Source organism: Mus pahari, chromosome 7 (assembly GCF_900095145.1).
Source record: "Mus pahari chromosome 7, PAHARI_EIJ_v1.1, whole genome shotgun sequence".
NCBI classification, from domain to species: domain Eukaryota; kingdom Metazoa; phylum Chordata; class Mammalia; order Rodentia; family Muridae; genus Mus; species Mus pahari.
In genome coordinates this window covers 33,296,314-33,315,185 of record NC_034596.1, presented here as the reverse complement: position 1 = coordinate 33,315,185, position 18,872 = coordinate 33,296,314, and the positions used below count along the sequence as shown (strand labels likewise).

General features: G+C 41.9%; 1 protein-coding gene across 2 annotated transcripts in view; it reads left to right on the top strand.

Moving 5' to 3' along the window:
• The first annotated feature begins 15,863 nt into the window (after positions 1-15,863).
• Hdac9 (histone deacetylase 9) overlaps positions 15,864-18,872 on the top strand; it is an 822,768-nt gene continuing 819,759 nt past the window's right edge. The window contains exon 1 of one of the 2 annotated variants that reach the window (XM_021201632.2): positions 15,864-15,987. The gene's annotated coding sequence lies outside the window, so the exon portion shown is untranslated. Of the gene's footprint in view, positions 15,988-16,109; positions 16,156-18,872 lie in introns of those variants that run through there. The other variant, XM_029540516.1, reaches the window with a different exon arrangement.

Here is an 18,872-nt window from a genome sequence, read left to right as displayed (position 1 = left end):
TTCTGCAGCAAGGGTACCACCCCCGGGGCCTGAAGTTTAGAAGCCAGAGGGCAAATGGACAAACTCCCATGCACATTGCGGCCGTGGGGTTTCAGGCTGATGCAGTACACACAGTGGTCTAGTGACAGTGCTCAGAGTGGTGGTTCTAAATATTAGGGTCTGACTTTTCCTTCTCTGCTATTTCTTGGCTGGGCAGACTCTACCATGGGTAAATAGAACCTTACCCATGTAGACAATAGCCCTGGGTCTAGGGCTGAACTAGAAAGGACCCTGAGCGGGTAGATAGAACTCTAAATGAAAGATGTGACCTGGTTACTATGAATCTAAAATTACATTGAAATTAAGTGGTAATGTGACCTGGTTACTGGTTACCAATAACACAAAGTCACAATAATGAAGGCTTAGCACAAACGAACAGTTATGCATAAAATCCAGGAAGAAGTGACATGTTTAAGAGTGTGCTCCGTCCTTGATCCATTCAGTCACCCGTTTGTTTACTCCGGGTGAGTTGTTTGTTTTACCATGTAATGCAATGCACGATGCAAGCGTAAATCAAAGTTGTCCCTCTGCCTGTGAGTGTGCTATGTGTACTGTACTCGTGTATGTAATTGTGTGCATCCCTGCAAGTCTAGAAGCTGTGGTTTGATGTTGAGTGTCTGCCTCTATCATTTTACACTTTAATTTTTTTTGTTGTTGTTGTTGTTTTTGAGACAGGGTTTCTTTGTGTAGCTCTGACTGTCCTGGAACTCACTCTGTAGACCAGGCTGACCTCGAACTCAGAGATCTACCTGCCTCTGCCTCCCGAGTGCTGGGATTAACAGCATGTGCCACCACTGCCCAGCTACATTTTAATTTTTAAGGCATGACCCCCATTGAACCAGAAATGTGCCGTTTTGGCTAGACTGACTAGGTATCAAACTCGCAGGATCTGTTTATTTCAGAACCATCCCACCCCTCCCCACCCAAGCACTGGGGTTCCAGATGGTAATGTGGAGTCTGGCACTTCATGAATTCTGCAGGGTCCCTATTCATGTTTGTGTAGCAAACACTCTACCTGCTGAGCCATCTCCCCAGACGCGCAACTCAATTTTTAATTAAATGCAAACTTTCCCCTTATTAGTGTATCACGAGCCCAATATTAGGATCCAGGGATAAATGAAATAGCCAACATTTTGTGTGATGTGTTCAAAAGACATATTGCAGATATCCCGGACACTTTGATGTTGAAGAGCTCCTGAGACTGAGCCTGTAGAGGAAAAGGGCAGAAGGAGGGAAGGAGCAGGGCTATTGACTAAGTTATAGAGAAAGAGTAGCATCAAAGACCCAACAGCTATCAGTGCCTGGTACTATGAGTTACTCAAGCCTCTGTTTCCCCCTGGTTGAGATCCGTGCATTTCCCACCAGGGCATCACTGTACTGAGATTACACAAGTAAAGAAAATGCCATCTAGCAGGAAGATGGTAATCACAGTTGTCATATTGCCATGTCAAGGTGGTTCCTGATTGATATTGATAGGAATAATAAACACCTACTGGTAAAAGGGTGTCTGATGAGTGAGTCGGAAGGTGGGTCGCATAGGAAAGGACCAGATTTAAGTTCCCACTTCAGTAGAGATGCTTTAAAGAGAGTAATGTTTGGTGCAGTTTAGACTACAAATGCCTCCCACTCATGAAGTAGTTCATGTCCTGAAAGGCCAAAGATCTACATCCCAGTTAATTTCTTTGTTCCCCTTGGTCTTGATCTCTGCTCTCTTTCTATAAACACAATCGGTCTCAAGCTATCCTTGCGGGTCCTCTTGGCCTTGCTGCCCAGGTCTGCTGTTTTCGATACTCTTTCTATCTCTTCTAAGCGATTGCAAAGGGCCAAGAGATGACAAGTCATCAAGTTTACCAAATATGAGTCTTCCCAGGACTTGCTGACTTTATGGTAAAGTGTTATGAGCATCCTTGTTTCTCTCATTATTTCTTCGTACTAAATCTTTTGTCTTCTGCATTCAAAACGATGCAATAGGACTCTATGTTGCTAGTTCAGCACCTTGGTTAGGAGCAGGGCCCTAGAGTCAGGCTGTCTGCATCTGAATTAAGCTCCATTATTCATTCATTAGCTGTGGGGTTTAGGTAGTAATTAACTTGACTCAGTCTTCTTCAGTGGTGACAATTATAAGTACCTAAGTTGCAGGGTTGCTATAAAAACGGACTTGAATAATCTGGATAACAGAATCATCTCTAGTGTCTATTATATAAGAACATGTTAATTAATATGATTAGAATATTATGATGGTTAATCTTCATTGTCATCTTGTATGGATTTAGAACTGCCATGTGTGTGTGTATCTATGGGTGTATTTCCAGAAAGGTTTAACTGAAGAAGGAAAACTCACCTATTATGCTGCAGTGTTTGCATCCATGACTGACTAGAAAGGAAAAAGCAAATGTAATGATTAATTCTTATTTGCCTTCTGACTGTAGATACAATGTTACCAGCCGTCTCACCCTCCTATTGCTATAGCATCCTTGCCAGGATGGACAATACCTATAAAGTGCTAACCAAAGTAAACTTTCTTCCATTAAATCATTAAATCGCTTCTCATCAGGTATTGTGTCACAGTAACTAGTAAAGTTAACTAAGGAACTAATGTAAACACTTGGCACTAAGGGGTGGGGCTGTTGCTGTGACAACCTGAAATTGGAAAGTGTGGTTCACAGGCCTTTGGAATGGATTTATAGTAGACACGTGGAAGAGTCCAGGCCTGAACACTAAAGAAACTCTTCGATGCTGTAAGCATAACTGGATGGGTCATTTCTGTGGGTGGTTGGAAGAATAGAATGTCAAGAAAAAGGTGGACAGTGGAGAGCTGACTTATAACTCTCTCAAAAACTAAGCTAGAGAGCATTTGTGTTACATTCCGGCAGAGAATTTGTATGTGTTCTGCCTGTATTCAGAGAATCGGAATGCATTCTGTCTGTATCCAGAGAATCTGGATGAATTTTGCCTGTATCCTGAAACCTTGAGTGAGACTGAATTAAAAGGTAGTGGGCTGATTTCTCTGGGTGGAGGCAATTTCAAGATAGCATAGCATTCTGGGACCGTTATAGCTATCATTCTCTGCACTTAATCAACTCTCTAGAAAAAGAGAAAAGCAGAACGAAGTGACAATGTGAAGTTTGGCAAGGAGATGGATGTAGGCAAGTATGAAGTTTTGGAAGAGGGGAGAACAGATATTAGAAAACCTTCCACTCTTCTAGGACAATAGGAAACTTTCTCCAAGGATAAAACCTCATCCGTGGAAGGCTGTCCTGGGAAAACAAAACTTCGTGAAAGGAAAGAACTCAGTGACAGATGTTGCTGGTGAGGCTCCCCACTCAGAGATCCATCCGCTCAGAGAAGTATCTCAGGGCCATCACGAAACAACCTCCGAATCGGTGCTCCAAGGGATCCGCTGTATCTGAACTTGACAGCAGTACATGGTGGATGTCACCCATGTGCTTTTTTTTTTTTTTTTTTTTTTTTTGTTTTTTGTTTTTAATTTTAAAAGTGTGTCTTATCTCCTTTTCTTTTCTTTTTGAGATTATAATATAATCAAATCATTACCCCCTTCCTTACCATCTCTCCAAGTCCTCACTTGTATCCTCTTTGCTCTATTTCAAATTCATGGCCTCTTTTTTTCATAGATCAATGATTGCTAATATATATATATATATATATATATATATATATATATATATGCAATATATGCAATATGCACACACACATGTGTGTGTGTATAAAATCACATAAACATATATATTCCTAATATAACCTGCTCAGACTATATAATGTTGCTTATATATGTTTCAGGGCTGACCATTTGGGACACTGAATAGACAATTGTTATGTTCTTCCTTAGTGAAGACTACACCTCTCAATATGATCCCTCCTTTGTTGTCTGTAGTTCATGGTATTGGCTTTGCAGGCATCAAAGATCCGAGAGCCATGGAAGCTTACCACGAGGTTCCAGAAAACAGCTTGCATGACAGGGTTAGACTCCCTGTGAGGAAGCCACTAGGGGCCGGCCAATCATGAGGCTGGAATGATGAAGCTTAAGCTGTAGTAGGGACTGTAAGGTTTTGGAGATGCAGGACTGCAGCTGTAGTAGGGACTGTAAGGTTTTGGAGATGCAGGACTGTCAGACATCTGCCAGGGATGCAGGACTGTCAGACATCTGCCAGGGATGCAGGACTGTCAGACATCTGCCAGGGATGCAGCACTTTCAGACATCTGCCAGGGATGCAGGACTGTCAGACTTCTGCCAGGGATGCAGGACTGTCAGACATCTGCCAGGGCTAGTTGAAGGGTTAGGAGAGAAGTCTCCTGCTGTGTAGGCATCAGACCAGGAGGACTGGGGCTGCCAGTGCTACTGGAGCCAAGAATATTCTCTCAAGAACTCCACAGTTTGCCCTGCTGGGTATGGGTCTTCCTCCAGATCAAGCTTTTCTTGCTGTGATCTATTTTTTTCCTGTTAGAATGTGTGTGTGTGTGTGTGTGTGTGTGTGTGTGTGTGTGTGTGTCTGTGTATGTGTCTGTGTGTTACTGTATATTAGAAGTATATAATTTGGTTTTAAAAAAATGTTTAGTTGTTCACCCTTAAGAGATTGCCTTGTACTTCAGGTTTTGAATAGTGTGGGGTTGTTAAGCACTATGGTACTTGGTACGAAGCAGAGATGAGCCAAGAGTATTTCGTATTATGAAGCTGAAGCAAACTTAAAGAATGAAATGCCTTCATTTTCGTCAATGGCTACATTTAGAACAAAGGAACTATTATTCCTCTAGCTATGTCTACGAGGGCATTTCCAGAAGGTTGAACTGAGGGGAGAAGACTTGTCCTGAATGTGGGTGATACCATCCTATTGTCTGAGCAGAACACCAGCATTAACTCCTTTCTGTTTTGTTGACCAAAAAATGCTGTGTGGCCAGCTGCCCCCTGCTTCTGTTGCCATGCCAACCCCATCGTGATGGACTAGACTCTCAACATATGAGCCAAAAGAAACCTTTTCTGCCTTAAGCTGCTTCTTATCGTGGATTTTGTTACAGCAATAAGGAAAGTGACTATTGAATTGTTACTACTTGTGGTTACTTCCTATGGGAAGAGCACACTTCCTTCTCTAAGCTACTCCCCAGAGATAAGCATGGTAAGGTGACCAGCTCTTATTAATGAAATGGTGCAGGGGGAACCTGATATATGTGTCTTTGAAGGGCAAGCTTCTGTAGTGAGAGCATCTATCCAGAGATACTTCAGAGCGCTGTGCTCATGAGTCCAGGAAGCAAGACACCATGGAATAGGCTGGTGCTTCAGCTGTTACAGGCCAGTGTCCTGGGGAAGAAGAAACCTTTCAGAGGAGGAAGGGTGTCTGCAATTGTGCATGTCAAAGAAAGGAAGTACAGACTTTATGATAACTGCTTGTCTATTGCCATTACTTGCTCATTATCCTGATATTTGCAAACCTTGCATTATACTTTTTTTTTTTTACAAAGAGAAAGATTTATAAAGAAATATTAGGAAGGCAAGGTTAGTAAAATGTATCACCTGACTTGAGTATTGACTTCAGAGAAATGATGTTCTGACAAGTCCACACACTCTGTGCTCTGTTCTTCCAATGCCTCGCTCCTTGAGCCCTCATTTGGAGCTTCCTGGAAGTTGGTATAAATTTAAGCTGAAGTGATTGGTATTTTCCCTGTTAAAAGTGTTTTGCCAGTCATGAGTAATCTAAAAGCTTTTTATTGCTATTTTTCAACTTAGATGAAATAATGTCTTATATTTTAAATATAAATCAATAATAACAGAAATTAAGTCACTTGGAACTTTGAAAATATTTTGTAATTATATGCAAATATAAATAAAGAACTAGAACTCATGATATGTAAACTCCAGACAGTAATACTTCTTAATAAAATTTAAGAAAAATTATAGTGTTTGAAATGATGTATAGAAATATATGTCTAAAAACCTTAATGATCAAAGTTATTGCAAAACAACTTTGTATTAATAATCACTGTGAAACAGAGGGATCTTTTTATTAGAATTTTCTTGTTTTATAAACATACTGTGTCTTCGCAGGCTCCAAAGAACTGCAGAGGGAACATTCTCATTGTAGACAGTTTTGGTTCTCTTTGGGGGAGAAAAACTATGCTCAGTGAGTTTCATGTCCACAGATAAAAGTTTCAGAATCGAATAATGGAAGATTTAGATTGGGGACAGCAGGAAAGGGAAGGTCATAGCACAAAATTAACCCATTCATCGCCAAAAGTTTTTTTGTTTTGTTTTGTTTTGTTTTGCAAAACTGAGAGTTTGGAACTTGGCTCAGAAGATGGAAAGATGAGAAGCATTACTTCTTAAGAACTTGAAACAAAGTACAAACTTAACCCAAGCAGGCCTAATGGGCATAGCTAGACTGGGTGGAGGAGGGTGTGCTCAGGTAGAGGTCTGCATGAAGCAGAGCCGACTCTGTCCTAGCTCCTGAGTAACCGCAACATGATTGTTATTTAAACCTGGACCTCATTTTCATTTGTGAAACTGAGTTGAACTAGTTGTACTTGCTAAAAATCAGGTAAGTGAACTGCTGAAGATCTCTCATATTCTGTAACAAAATAGTCCTGTCTTGCATCTCTGTCCCTCATACACCTATCTCTCTCCATATGCAGGCCAGAAATCAACCTCAAATGTCACTCTCCTCAGGTGCCATCTACCTTGCTCTTGGAGGAAGTGTCTATTGGCTTAGGGCTTGATGACCACAGTTCCCTGGCTGGCCAGGGAGCAGCACCATGGACCTGCTGGTCTCTATCACAGGAGCGACATGTGTGTGCGGTCATGCCTGGCTTTGGGTTTTGCTTTCACGCTTCTGTAGAGGTGATGTGACTAAGCAGGACGGTATTCACCAGGTTTCACTTCTGCCACGTGAGTTTTCTCCCCAAGCCAAAGCACACTCTCTAAAAAGCATTTGGTTATAAAATCTTGCTAATACATTCAGCACTTCTGGGGAAACTGGCCTTCAGGAATGATAGAAGATACTGTAGGACGGCTCTCTGATCCATTTTAAGTCCCTTTCCCTTATCTTTCTCTGGTACAGAGGCTGGGAAAAATAATGAATTGAAAATATTTTCTGGATTATGGATGTAGCTCAGAGGTTGAAAACTTACCAGGTTTAATTTTTAGCACTATTAGAAATAATAGATACAGTACAATGTGTTCCTCTCAGGTTTCCTTGCAAATAAGGATCAGTCTTCTCTGGCAGCACCCTACAGCCTTCAGTGAGACTGTGAGACCCGGCTTAAGCCTGTTTAGCATTTTGAGGAAAATATTGGCTTTCCGGATGCATGCGCTATCTTATGTGTCCTTAACCCTAGGATTTTTTGTTTTGTTTTATTAATTAATTAATTAATTAATTAATTTTCTTTTAAAAAAAATTATTTTATTAGGTATTTTCTTCATTTACATTTCAAATGCTATCCCAAATGTCCCCTATACCCTCCCGCCCCCTGCTCCCCTGCCCATTCACTCCCACTTCTTGGCCCTGGCATTCCCCTGTATGGGGCATATAAAGTTTGCAAGACCAAGGGGCCTCTCTTCCCAACGATGGCTGACTAGGCCGTCTTCTGCTATATATGCCGCTAGAGACACGAGCTCTGGGGGTACTGGTTAGTTCATATTGTTGTTCCACCTATAGGTTCATATTGTTCTTCCACGTAATTATTTTCTAGACAGTAGATTTAATGGCTGGAGTAACAAGCATTTTGAGAAAGGAAAGAATTTTGCAAAAATCATGAAACCTGGCCTTTGAGCCACCAAACCAATACCAAACAAAGTCTCCAGTCCTAAGATTAAATTTGAAAAAAAAAATTTAGTTTGCCAAGTCACTGGTTATTTTATTTACTTTTGTTTATAGCTTAGTTAACACTAACTCTTAGAGGCACTGAAAATAGTGTTCCTTGAAAAGGCACTTCAAATTTACATTCACATTGAAAAATGATCACTAAGTTCAAATTTAACATCAAAGAAAATTCAGTATTACTGTCTTAGGGTTTTACTGCTGTGAAGAGTCACCATGACCAAGACAACTCTTATAAAGACAGCATTCAATTGGGGCTGGCTTACAGGTTCTGAGGTTCAGTCCATAATCATCAAGGCAGGGACATGGCAGCATCCAGGCAGGCATGGTGCTGGCAGAGCTGAGAGCTCTACATCTTCATCTGAAGGCTGCTATGAGGACTCTCCATTCCAGGCAGTTAGGACAAGGGTCTTAAAGCCCACGCCCACAGTGACACCTACTCCAACAAGGCCACACCTCCTAATAATGCCACTGCCTGGCGTGTGCAAACCATCACAATTTTATAGAACGAAATGAAAATTTAAAAATAACATTAATTGCTTTACTGCTTTTCTTTTGATTTAATTGTCATAACATTTATATACGGTGTAGTAGGAACTGTAATTTATCTACTAAGAACATGTAAGTAAATATAAATATATATTTACTTTAGAATATTGTCTTGCATATTGAATATTGTTAGCATATTACATATGAGGTATGTAAATCATCTTAATATGAAATATTAATAAAATGGATATTAAAGTGTCCAGTTAATGAAACTCACCCTGAAGTATCCGCATACATGTGAAGGCTTTTCTTCACTTGTTTCATGAATCTTGGTTGATGGCCTGCTGACATAACTATAGCATGCCATTTGTCATGTGACCTAATGGGGTTCACAGTATTTCATAACAGAGCAATGACTTGTGACTAACGTTACAGTGTTCCACATACTTTGGCATAAGAAAGGGATTACCGGGCCAGCTAGATGGTTACATGAGTTTGATTCCAGGAACTCTCCTATCAAGAGAAGTAAACCAACTCCCTTGAGTATTCTTCTGACTTCCATATATGTATGTATCACAGTACAAGTATCTCCTTTTCCTAAATAAATAGATAAATAGATAGATAAATGTAATTTTAAAAGAAAGAGATTGTTTAGAATAGAGACAGCGTATCTTCCAGGTCTTATTGAAAGTTTAGCAAAGGAATGAATTCCTTAATGGGTCTCATTACCACCTCTATTACCACACAGCACTTTTCTTGCAGTGGGAAATTCCTGAGCCATAGGAACCCATTGTTGCAGACCTATGAACAGATTAAACTAATTGAAGAAAATTGTCTATTAATCCCTCCCCCCAGATGAAGTATTAGCAGCAACCCTGAGAAAAATTATTTTTAAAATGAGATGAGTTCTAGAAAAAAAAGTGCTCTGTGAGAACTGGAACTTTCCTGAAACGAACCATGAATGTGTCCACATGTTTTTCTGGACAACAGAAGACAGCACAGCCACGGGGAAATGTTACAGTGGTTTTGGATTCCTCTATTTTGCTTGCTGGGTCGTCTCTTGGCTCAGGAAACTCTGGCCTTTGCTCAGGGTGTTCTCCAAGGAGTCATGGACGTGTGGTCTGACTCAGTTTCCCAGCTGTTGAGGAAACCCAAACTTGAGGGCTGCCCCAGAAAGCACCCTGGGGATTCAGATGTACCTGTTCTCTGGTCTTGCTCTGTGGGAGTGGTGTCCTTTAATTGGGGGTCCTTATCAGTCACCACTTTCACCTTTTCATATAAATCTCTCATATATATGAGAGAAAGAGCCAGGTTTGGGGGATACTGATGCTCATACACATTTAGGATCATTGTAAGTGAAATGATCCTACAGTAAGACTCTATGGCTGTAGTAGACTCCGTAAAATGAGGGTACCCGAAGCCCAAAATCACAATAGATTCATAGTAAAATCCACTCCTGAGAGCTTAAGATAGTGATCAATGCTTGCAATCCTACTTCACAGGAGACAGAGGCTGAGGATTGGCCAATGGAGGCTAATGGTGGGTGGAGTGGAGCGGAGGAGGAGGGGGATACACCATCCATCTTTAGAAATATACTCTGGCTAAATTTCATACTCTATTACTTCTAAATAAAGTGTCTCTACCTTTGCTATGGCACAATGCAAATTCAACATTAGAAAAAATGATTTAGAGTATCTGTCATATTATTCTGCACATAGTGGGTGTGCAATTAATTTTGTTGACATCATAATAAAAAGACTTATTTCATTCAATAAATAACAATGATTTTTTAAAAAGAATCATTTTAACACATGCACCCTAAACAATCACAAACAGGCTCTGCAAGGCTGCACCCCAAAATAAAGGCACAGAGGGCCAGGCTCCAACTTTGTGATACTAGCCGACAACACTGGAATCTCAGTCGTGAGTTTTGCTCACCTTTCTTTTCTTGATGCGTCTTTCCCTAGAAGAAGAAGAGGTTGTCCTCATCTGGAGGACTGATGGCTGAACTAGTGGGAAAGTGCCCAGAGCAGCAGTGAGTGGCTGAGAGGCATGGCCCCTTAGGATGTGCCACAAATATTTCACAAAATAAAGTTTACAGAACTTCCCCTGTAAAGACAACTACCAAACAACTACCTCAGCTACCACCACCATAAACACCGACTGCCATTTTTGCTTCCATGAGCAATCTTTTGACTTGTATGAGGGAATATGTTGTCTTATGTTAAAATTCGCATTTCTCTGGTGATCTGAGAGGTGAAATACATCTTCATATATCTGCTGGGCATTTGTATGCCTTCTTTTGAGAAATGTCTGCGCTATCCATTGTCTATTTTGACAAAGCTGTTTTCTTGCTGTTGGATTATTTGAGTTCCTTATGTTTTGGATGTGAGCCTACTGGTGGATGTACCTTTGGAAAATGTTTTCTCCCAACACATGGATTTGCCTCTTCTGTCGATTGGTTTCTTTGGCTGTGCTGGAGAGTTGTAGCTTGGCATTATTCCATTTATCTATCTGTTTGTTTAGTAGTCTACATTTCTTGATTCCATTCAAGAACCCATTATCCAGACTAATGTCACAGAGCTTGCTCTGTGTTTTTGTTTTTGTTTGTTTGTCTTTTGTACAAATGTGCACATGTGCATATGTCTCTATAGATATGTGCATTGATGTAGAAGCCAGAGGACAACCTTGGACGTCATTCCTCATATGCCATTCAGCCTTTCTTGAGGCAGAGTCTTTCACTGGCCTGGAAATTGTCCAATAGGCTAGGCTGCACTGATATTGACTCTAGAGATCTGCCTGACTCGACCTTGCCAGCATTGAGATTACAACCATGCACTGCTCTTCCTGGCTCTTTCTACATGGGTTCCGGGGACTAAATTCAGGTCCTCATGCTTGCAAGGTGGGCACCTGAGCTTTTTCCTCAGCCCCCTCCTGTATTTCTAATAGGGATTTTTTTGGGGGGGGGTGGTTCTAATGTTGAGGTCTAATCTAGTTTGTAATGATTTTTATGTATGACGTGCAAAATAAATCCAATTTAATTCTTCTGTAAGTGGACATACAGTCTTGTTTTTGTTTTAATCTAATAAAAATTCTCATCATTGTATAGATGGACCCAACTATATATGGTCCTGGTAAGACTCACTTCACCTTTAAGAACACAGTAAAGCCAAGCACACAGGTACATGCTTTTAATCTCAGCACTCAGGAGAAAGAGGCTCGTGGATCTAAGAGTTCAAGACCAACCTGATCTACATAGAAAGTTTAAGACCAGCCATAGCTACAGAGTGAGACCTTCACTATAAAAATAACCAAGTAAAAAGTCTTTACTTTTCTACGACTTAATTGTAGTCCATAGTCTTGTTTGATAGGATCTTGTTAGAGAACTTTCGTCTTCCAGGATGTTGGTATGTACATCTTTCTTTCCTCAGGTGCGCCAAGTTTTCTGCTGTTACTTCTTTAAATAGTTGTCCAGGCCCATTCTCTGCTCTCTCCCTTCTATCCATCAAGCATTTGCTTTTTTTTTTTTTTTTTTTTTGGTTTTTGAGACAGGGTTTCTCTGTGTAGCCCTGGCTGTCCTGGAACTCACTTTGTAGACCAGGCTGGCCTCAAACTCAGAAATCCACCCGCCTCTGCCTCCCCAGTGCTGGGATTAAAGGTGTGCGCCACCACGCCCAGCAGAGTTTGCTCTTTAGATGCTATTGCGTACATCCTATAAATGGTTTTGTTCCCTTTCTTTCTTTTGGAGCCTTTAGACCTTGTCCTGAGCTTGTCTGTGGGCAGGCTTGTCTAGGGATTCACTGAGTACTAAACACATCCATGTTTCGATAGGGGACAAGCATCAAATATTCCTCTCCTGTCATCTTTCTTCTGTCTGGGTCAAATTAGCTTCTTGTGAAAGGAAGACAATCTGTCTAATCCTAAATTGCATTCTACATACTCCTGAAGTGTGGGCTGTACTATATGACTTCCTTAGAGAAGCACTGAAAAAAAAAAAAAAAAGGAGAAGAGAGTAAGCTTACAATGTAGACATGAGCAAATACTATTACAGACAGACACCAGTATCAACATTGCAGTGGTACATTATGACACTGTTATAGTCTCTTGACTATTTAATATCAAGGGATGGAACTTTAGAAGTTACAACTCAGGACTTGTTAGAAAAACAAATATATTCCAATAGAGAGATAACCTATAAAATAGCTGGCCAATGCTTCTCAAAGTTAGTTTTCAAAACAAGAAAAATCTGAGAAACTCATGGCCAAGAATAGCCTAAAGAGACATGACAAGTACAATTCAGGATCCTAGCTGGAATCCTAAATAGAAAAGGGAAGTTATGTAAAAGTAATGAAATATGACAAACCGTGGTTCTAGGTTCATTCTATCTGATTAACCATTTGCTAATTATAGAAAACATGCTAAGCTACTGAGAGCAGTTCATGATAGTATTATTGCATATGATTGGCTACACTAAAAGTCTACATGCAGGTTAAAAATGTGTGGCGCCAGAAGTGGTTTAGTTTTTTATTTATATTGTCTTTAGATGTTGAAATATTCACATAATTACATTTCTTTGGGGAAGAGGCTGAGTCTAAATATGAAATCCATTTGTTTCACATATTCCCAAACATAAAGCCTGAGGTAATTTCATTCAATATTTTTAGGGTATCTAGGTTTTCACAGAAACCAGTTATTTTATAAGATCAGGTATGACATTTCAGGGCTCCTGTCATGTTAGCTAAAAACAATTGAGATTTGGGGATAATTCAGATTTGGGAATTAGGGATGCCTAATACCTAATGTAGTCTTTATTTCTCTTCAAATCCAAAACTTTTCTTTAAAAATAAATCCTATTAAAAACACCAGAAATAAAAAAGAATTACCTGGTCTTCCTAGAGCTCAGTTGAGAAAATGAAGCCAGAAAAAAAAAAAAAGAAAAAAAAAGAATCACACAGAGTATAATGTAGGCTTGACCAGAGAACATGAACTGATGAACTGTTAGAAGGAATTATAATACTTTAGTTAAATTGTAACTTAAAATACATGAATCAGCAGTCGCAACCAGCAAGTTCTCTCTCTGAGTTGGCCCTGAAGTTGGTGCTAGAATGATGAAGAAGAAAGCTGTCTGCTATGAACTGTATGCATCCTGCGGTAGAGGTAACTAAGGGTATATTAAAAACAACAAGCGGGAGTGGGTGGGTTGGTGAGAGGGGGGTGGGAGATGGGATGGGGAGGTTTTCGGAGGGGAAATGAGGGAAGGAGATAAAATTTGAAATGTAAATAAAGAAAATATCTAATAAAAAAATGAAAAACAAACAAACAAACAAAAAAAACATCAAACAACCCAAACTCCAAGTCATTCTGTCCACAGTTACACATGCGTCTATTTCATATGACTGCTGAGCTCCTAGAAATGTATACTTTTATGCGTTTCAATGACACTTTTCTAGAAAGTCCTTTTTGAGAGATGATAGAGTGAATTGTTCCTCTTGGAGTTGGTGGAAGGCAAACAGAAACAGGAAGAAAAGGTAGAAGTTCCGGACACTTGACCAAAGACTCCATCTTGAAAGGCAAGGTATGGCAGGTCACTAGGTATTTATCTGAATAAATAAATCTGAATAATCTGAAAAGCATGTCTGAAATGTTCCAGCCAACACCAGTGGTTTCACTGTGGAGTGCCTGATAGCAAGATTCGTTAACTGATTTTCTAGTATGGACATGAAGCCAAGCTGCGGGACCACTGGAGGACATCATTAAGAGTGACATTTATTTTCTTCCCAAGTCTGGATTCCCCCACTGGTTCCTCACCTCATCCTGCTTTCTTTTCTTTTACAAATATAAAGTCAACTGACCACTCCCACTCCTGGGGTACAAATTTACAGTTGGGGTAAACTGCTGGGGGCGGGGCACATCTAGCTATCATAGTTATATCCACTACAAATGCTGAGTCATCTTAAATGACACGGAATGTGTAGCCGTCAAGTTGTCCCAGGTTTATGCAATTCAGTTCTAGAGATGAACACTGCCACTACCAGACCTTGCAGAAATCATGTTGATCTCGTAGTCTCACGTCCTTGAGCTGGAAATGAGGGCGCTGGGTTAGGGCTCTCTGGTTCTTTGGGTGTGTGTAATCTGTGAATGAGTGTTGCTTTAGCCAATACAGAGGAAAACCATAAATGCACATGTAGACACTTTTATTGCTTTTATTGGTCTTCAGATCACCGTTTTTTTGCTTTTTTGTTTTTGTTTTTGTTTTTCGAGACAGGGTTTCTCTGTGTAGCCCTGGCTATCCTGGAACTCACGCTGTAGAGCAGGCTGGCCTCGAACTCAGAAATCCGCCTGCCTCTGCCTCCCAAGTGCTGGGATTAAAGGCATGCGCCACCACGCCCGGCCAGATCACCGTTTTTTTTGTTTTGTTTTGTTTTTTTTGTTTTGTTTTGTTTTGTTTTTTTAAATATAATTATTAGCCTTTTTGAGTGGGCAGGTGTTTAGCATTAGAAAAATATATTCAGGATTAGCCTTTTTAAAAATTAAATATTTAGTGTTGCCTACTTTACAAAGCGATTTACAGACATTAGGAATATTAGTATAAACAAGTTATAGCTGTAATTTCTTTTTCAGTCTCCAAGGTAAAATACTAAGCACGGAAGACGCCCTCTAGGCAATTCCCGAACCCAGCAGTGCCTCCTTTCTGCCAGGGCGGGTTCCAGAGCGATGCTGCTCTCTCCCGTGCAGCCTTCAAACGCGGCAAACCTACATCATACTTCTATCACCATGTTTCCTCACATTTCCCATTAGGTACAACAACAACAACAACAACAACAACAACAACAACAACAACAACAACAACAACAACAACCCCCCCAAACGTAGCGGCATTTTCTTTAACCTCCCCCCAACCCCATGATGAAGCTCCATGCCGGTGTAGGGATGCCAGTGTAGGGATGCGCTAAGTCCTGCCCCAGCGTTCTCGGTTCTCCTCGGCTCCCTAAGGTCTGCGCGGCCAGGCGCGCACCTGAGCGACAGGGGCTGGAGGGCGCGCAGGGCGAGGCCGGGGCCGCGCTCCTCCTCCGCACCGGCCGGGTCGCCTGCCTGTCACCTGGCACCTTTCGCCTCTGTCGGTCTTTCAGGTCCCCGAGCTTCACCAGACATCCCCCGCTCTCCCCATGTCCCCCCAGACCCCTGCCCCGCTGCCCGCGCGCGTCCTATCCGCGTCCGCCCGTCGCGCCCCCAGGTGTCCCTGCAGCCCGGCCCCGCCGCCTCCCCGGCCGCCCCGCCCCGCCCCGCTTCGCCGCTCCGGGGCTCGGGCCCGGCCCCGCGGTCTCCCTCCCACCCCCGTCCCCCCTCGCGCCCCTCCCCAGCGCGCGCTATTTTTAGCCCGTCCTCCGCGCGCCGCCCGCTCGGCGCAGCTCGCCGCCGCCCGCCTCCCGCACGGCGCGCAGCGCCCCAGCCTCGCGCGCCCCCGCCGCCCGCGCCCCGCCGCGCCCCGCCGGCAACTTTCCCTCCCCGCTCGGCCTCCTGCCTCGCCATTCCCTCCTGCGCTGCGGAAGATGGCTGTTTGGAGAAGGGGGCGAAGTTAGGGGCTCGCCGGCGCGGGGCGGAGGAGGGCGCGCAGCCTCGGCGGGAGCGGGCGGAGGTGAGTGGCACCGCAGCCGGGGCTGGCTCTGCCCGGGAAAGCCCTGGGAATTGGGGGCCACGCGTGCTCCGGGCGCGCCGCGGCATTCCCTGTCTGGCTCTCCGGGTTGGCAGCATCTCTGCTGGGACTTCCACGCCACTTGCTTTGCATCTTGCAGCCCGGAGCTTGGTGGGTACCATTGTCAGAAGTTGGGTGCTGGGTGGTGGTTTTGGTGAAGACCTTGGCATTTGGCTAGGCAAGCCGAGGCGAGGGTCGCTGGCCAGATTTTTACCTCGCCCTCCTGTCTCCCCCCTTACCCAAACACACACCCTATTCCTGTTGGAACCAAGCTATGAATGAAAAGTTTGTACTGCCAACGTGTTGCTTGAGGGGAGAAATACTTAGTGGGGTACCTTTGCTGTTTGGAGGGGCGCTTCAGTTCCAAGTCAGTACAGCAGAGTACTGGGTTTTCAGAAAAGTTCAGGAGGTTGGAGGATGGGAGATGAAGCAGTGAAGTGCCCAGTGGATGAATCTTAAGCTCATTAAGGTAAATTGGGGGTGCCGCAGTGGGGATGGGATGCAATGAGGAGAGGGGGGCGTTCCCTGATCCCTGAACGCTTAGCTGGTAGATTTGCTCTGAGGACATCACCCACTTGTCGGCAGTGAGAGGCGCTGGTGTCAGAGGCCTGTGTGTCTGTGGAAGACAGTGGGACCGAGCCGCCCTGCAGATCCAAGGCACCCAGGCTTTGCAGTTCATGTGATGTGGTCTTGAAGACGTCTCTTGTGAGTGAGTTTCCTAGGCTCCCATTTCGGGGAATTCTGTCACGTTTGTTTTCCCTGTCAGGAAGGTGTGTGTTTTCCTCTAAGAGGAACTTTCAGATTGTAATATTTTGAAATCTGTGAGAAATGCAGCATAGATACATATACGTATCTCATGACTACATATATATTATGGAAGTGAGATACAACAGACTTAAAAAGTTTAACTCATACCAGAAAAGAAGTGAAGAGCTAAACACCTCCCCCAATGGTTTACCGCTTATGCAACTGAATATACTTGGTGGACGGAGACAGTTTATAGAGTAGAGATTCGGAACTCCGACTCCTTGGAGCATGTTCATGTTTCCAAACCTTGTAGGAATTACCGAAATCTAGGAAAACAGAGTAAGTTCATGTGAATCCATGTTACAGAAAAAAAAAAGTCTTGACATTTGAAAAGGTCTAGATGTTATTTTCTGATGCCCCAGAAATCTTTTTAATTCTGTAATTAGTAACAGCACAGAAGAAGTTGCAGTTAATAAATGAGGGCAATTTAAAAATCGTGTGTAGAAAAAGATACATTTTGAACTATTCTTTGGCACTTTGGATGTTTATTATGGAAATTAATGTGACTGAAAATTTGTTTTATATATATATGTGCTGTTTACTAAGAATAAATAAATGGTCTTTCTTACCCCTTGAAACCACTGTTCCAGTTTGGACCAATTTAATTACACAGACATCAAGTCCTTAATGTGCCTTCTGGAAACTATTCATGTTGAAAATGCTTACAAACAATGTTGCATTTCAGAAAGAACAAGTAAGTTAGCTGTGCGGTTTGCCATGTCCCTCATTTATGTTGGCTGAATGGGGCAAATCTCAAGAGGAGAAACATTCACTGCTAACGTGTCACATGTGGGAAAAAGCTATGGTGTTTAGATGTGTTTCCCCTAGCAAACAGGTGCATCTGCAGTGGGGATCCTGAGCCTGACCTTTGATGGGTTACTAGCTAGAGGAGGAGAGTTCCCATCCCTGGTTTGCTCCTAAGTTAATGACTTCCACTCCCGAGTGGGCACTGTAGGTGGGCAGAGGCATGCAGGAGGAAGTTAAGAGTTTGAAATGAGGTACTGGTTTATAGACAGGAGGCAGATTTTCTTTTTTATTTCACTCTTCCTGTTCCTGTCCCTCTGAAGTGCAGCCTATTGAGCTGCCTTTATTGGAAAATCAGACGACTCACAATGCCCTGGGATTGTCATGGGACTGTCATGTTAAATCATCATAGTCCATAAAAATAATGACAATGCTTCTGAAACTAAAAGGTGATTTTTAATATGCTTATGTCTGTTTGTGACTATTTTATTATAGACTTCATGAAGTTATTCTAACTGCACACAAACACACACACACATGCACACACACACATGCACACATACACACATACATACACACACATACACACATACGCACATATACACACACATGCTATAGATTAGCTTCTCTTTGAGGAATTTTAAAGCTTAATCTTTAAATCTTTAAATCATAAGGCTAACTACAAGATAAAAAGTTAACTACATTAACGAGACCCATAATTCATATTATGTTAATATTTTTAGTCTAAGGGTGTATTAAGTTTATATGATCTTCATTTTTATTAGGGTGATTTTATTGAATTGTTTAAACATTACAACATATTATACTTTACACCCTCTCAGAGGGGAATGTGTATGTTATTCTTAAATAGAGATATGGAAAAATAGCTAACAAGGAGAGTCATTCGAGAAACATATGGACATGATAAAATCCTTCTGTATGCAGCATCTGTACCTTCTCATTAGTGAATAGTGAAGCTATGGACATTTTGTGTGTGTGTGTGTGTGTGTGATTACATCTAAATGTGGCTCTTTTATTTTTACTTCAATTGATTTTTTAAAAATGTAATTTATATTTATGTTTAAGTTGCTGGGGACTTTTGCTGCTTGAAGTCCTTTTCTCCTATTAAGGATAACATACTTAATTTTATTATAAGCATTTACAGATATGTATAATTATTTCTAGGGTTTGTTATTCTGAGATTTCTTGATAATTCCATACACTCAGAGAGAGAGAGAGAGAGAGAGAGAGAGAGAGAGAGAGAGAGAGAGAGAGAG